We start from the raw sequence: 4,249 nt of genomic DNA, 5'->3' as shown, positions 1-4,249 counted from the left end.
TTTCAGTTGATGCTTGCATTGATTCCACATGGTACACACACCGACCCACACACACACACACACTCATGGAGAGGTATGTATGCCTATAAGAGATTTGGGCTGATCTTGATGCCTACTTTCACCTATGATGTCATTCAAAGCTCCTCCCAAAAACCTATATAATGGCTCACTATGTACTTGCAAATATAGTTCAATAATCAATCCAATTTGTGTCCATTTTCTTTGTGCATTGAGTCTCCTAATTGTGCTTAGTGTGGTTGCACATGATGCTCTCACCATCATCATGAATGCAAGCCTAATCTATCCACCTTAATCTATGTACTTAACATTTGGAGATGAGAGAGAGAGAGAGAGAGAGAGAGAGAGAGAGCATATGATTAAAACGTAGAAAGTGAACTAATTAGTTTAGACATATTTGGGAATCAATTGATAAAGTGGACTCATAACCATAAGATTGCATGAGATTCTTACATGCATCGATACAGTTCACAAGATTAGTCAACCTCTAGATGCATGAGCTTCTTAAGTGCATCAATACAGTTCACCAGATTAGCCAGTCTCTAGATGCATGAGCTTCTTAAGTGCATCGATACAATTCACAAGATTAGTCAATGTCTACATCTTGTAGTTGGAAACAATTATCACAATTTTCACTTTGTCATCCATACATACAAACTAGTCACAAAAAGCTATATCTTAAGCTCTTTTTACATTAATTTCCATATTTGGCACTCAAAGTGTGCCAAATGACACGGATGACACTTGTTGGGTATACATCAAAGGGGATGCAAAAATCTTGGGCAGTACTCAGGCCCCATCCAAAACTATGGATAGTGTTCGCGACTTGAACCATTGTTTAGCGATCTAGAGCAATTTGATCGAGCAAACATGCTCCAACTGTGCACTAGAGTAATAGTGTCTTCTATAATTATAAATATACCGGTCTGCTAGTGTGTGACTATAAGGCTGCCATTTATCTTACACAATGGAGAGCGGATATTGAGTATGTAAATACCCTTAGGTGTGAAAGTTCCAATCAAAGAACCTTGAGCAACCTAGGACTTAAGGCTCTTTGTAGAGGTATATAGTCCCAAACGGAGCGTGGAGATAAGGTATGTCAAATGGGGATTACACCCAAATTTAGAGTTTTGGCATCTTATTCTAGGTTAGGGTAGAAGGGCCAATAAGTAGACGGTCACCAAGAAGTAGCTACACTGACCCTTAATATAAAGACCATTTTTTGGAATATTCTTGAAATCTTGCTTATGTGTCCTTTTGTGATTTGTTGAAATTTGTCCTATTAATAGGGCTCGGGTATCTCTAATCTCTCAAAAGCCTAAAAAATCAAATAATCCCAAATAGGGCATTAAGATGAAATATCAATCTTGGTATCATCTAGTTTGCCTTTTCGCTACCAATCTTCACATCACAAATTTGATTAGATTTGCAAATCCACCTTAAAAATACACATTTTGACCTAGGTGTCTCTACTATGGATCTCTACCCTAAAGAAGGGAGTAATCTCACCCTAAAGGAGGGAGTAATCTCAGAAAAATGACTACTTTGAAGTAGAAATATCTATTAAAGGGTGGTTATCTCACACAATGAATGAACCTTTCAATGTTCACATCACAAGCCAAAGCAATGAAGCATCCTTCAGAGAATTCACTTGCGCCCATACACCACCATTCTTGCTAAATTCAATCTTTATATCTCATTGTGAGTGCCTAAGGTAATCTTTAATATGTGTGTGTGTGTGTGTGTGTGTGTGTGTGTGTGAGAGAGAGAGAGAGAGAGAGAGAGGCCACATAAAGGAGAGTGGAAATATATAGGTCCATATGTTAGTCATATAATATCAATCCTTGGTGGTTTTTTCAAAAGGTAGAATTGAAACGAAGACCACCACACTTGACCCCATGAGTTGGAGGCAAATCCTATTCAACAAGGGTGGTGAACCCATCTATATAATAAGGCTAGATGTCACTTGAACATCGAGGGAGGGTTGAACCCTATACGTTAAATCTCGAGGACTTTGCTCCAATCAATTGAGCTAGCGTTGTTTGGCGGTCTTTGGTGCTCTGAAGGAAACAGATAAAGAGAGAGGAGTCTTAATTCAAAGGTTTCTACCAAATTACCACGAACTCAATGGAGATTTTAAGCTTGCTTAGTATACACATTCAATACGTACGTCTCCCTTAGATGATGGATAAATAAAGTTTATAGTCTTCTATTGATGATTTAGCTAGTCCAACTGATTCACACGAACTCTCTACATTTGTTTGTGTATTGGATTGAACTTTTGCTAATGGAGATGCGCATTAAACATGCTATAAGCTAATATTTGACCAATTTGCTTCCCGAGTATGTCCCTCTAATCTTTTTCTTGTTTCTTTTCACAGGAATCTGCACAGATGTTGCGTGGACGATGGAGCAGGAAATGAAACAAAGCAAAAAAATTAATATCTGTTATTTGGACGCGCGTCTGTCCTTTCCCTCTCTCGTTTTGTGGGCCTGGGGATACTTTGTGTGCACCTAGGCTACTGAATGTGTGACGAAAATCAAGGGAGATTGCACGGGCGTCATGTTGTCTCTGTTAATTCCTTGGGGTCGTCCCGATTGTTGTGTGAGAGGTTGGGCAACGGAACGCAGAGACAATGCTGAGGGAGGGAAAGACAGGGCCACGGTTGCAGGAGCGCGAGGCTGGGCAAGGGAGAAAGATGTCGTTCACAGAGAAGATAAGGTGGCTGAGAAGCAAGGAATCTCTCTCTCTCTCTCTCTCTCGCGCACGCAACTGGCTGCATGGGTTTTCCTACTGCGTGCTTCCATTTGTCGATGGCAAGGCAAAGAGCTGCCCTTAAATGCCTTCAGGCGTGCATATGCATACTGGCTATAATGTGAGAAGGGGGGGAAGGGGGGGGGGGGGGGGGGACTTGGTTAGCAATGATAGGGCAAGGTGGGGATGGAGCAGCAGAGCCTGCAGGACGAATCATACGTTGATGGCAAAGACTGACAGGAGAAGCAATTGGCAATGGCAACATCGACTAGTCTCCCAACAATCAGATGGAGCAAGAGATGGAGTTGAGCTTATTGTGAATCTCGTTGCTACCTCGAGGACCTCAGGAATGGAGGGGCCATTGTATCTCCTAGCTTGCACAAAAAGGCGCACAGGTTGAAGGTCACATCGTGACTCATCAGAGAAAAGGCATGATGGGCGCATGATAGGGGAGACATGGTTGAGCACAACTGAGGGGTGATGTCTGCAATGCAGGCGAGACTGTCAGGGTAGGGGAGAGCTTGCTTGCGAAGCAGAACAATGGCAACGCGTGCACTGGATGCAACTAATATGCCAGTGGTTAAACTTAAAAAGTGCAAGGAATCTTGGCCACAAATTAATTAATGAATACACAATAGACCCAGTATTAAAGAATGTGGGGCAGGTGTGTATGTTGGTGGGTGCACATTGTGAACACTAGAACACTTGAGATTTGCCTATCCCAAGAATATGAAGGACATCATAGCTAAAGTTGACCACAATGGATCTCCTTTCTTTTTCAACCAAGGCGTCAAAACACTAACTATTTAAGTCCTCACCTTAATGTAGCAATGGGGGGTGTCACGGTGTTGTGGCATCCAAAGGGTGATTCTCATGCTTCTTCCTCAAGTTTCCATGAATTCCAAAAGTAATTTATCTCCAATGCTGTGCTCTCCTGAGCTCTTGTTCATGGCCCGTGGCTTGGTTGTAAATATTTCCTCTAGGGAAAACGGAAAAGAATGCTTCTTGTTACCTTGATGTCAAAAACCATCTTATATTAAAGAGCGTCTTGTATTAGAAAGCGTGAAACCTTATGCCAAAGACTAGGAATAGGGTTGCTTACCTGCAATGTACTGATGGGCGGGGCAAGCACCTGCTTACATGCCAACATTGATTGTTTTACAGTTATGCTATTTTCTACATAATGCTTCTAGCCTATTTGGTTGTGCCCCTTTTTTTAAAGTAAGCCCTACTTGATGTTGGGCACATGAGCTTTTCTTTCCACACTATTTTTACTGCTCATGATTGCAAGCAACGACCATGTTACACTGTTTGACATCTGAGGCTTAAAAACCTTCTTTGCAAACTTGGGCAATTGGCGTGCAAACAACCTTAGTCCTACAAAAGACATCCAGCCAGAAATACACCTAGCGACTTAGAGCCCCATCCCACCTAGTGGTTGCGAGGGGTGAATGCTCTGCAAGAATTGACAAAAAC

The sequence above is a fragment of the Adiantum capillus-veneris genome, chromosome 2, assembly GCF_014529385.1.
Source record: "Adiantum capillus-veneris isolate H3 chromosome 2, ASM1452938v2, whole genome shotgun sequence".
NCBI classification, from domain to species: domain Eukaryota; kingdom Viridiplantae; phylum Streptophyta; class Polypodiopsida; order Polypodiales; family Pteridaceae; genus Adiantum; species Adiantum capillus-veneris.
Note: the sequence above shows the minus strand (reverse complement) of the source record.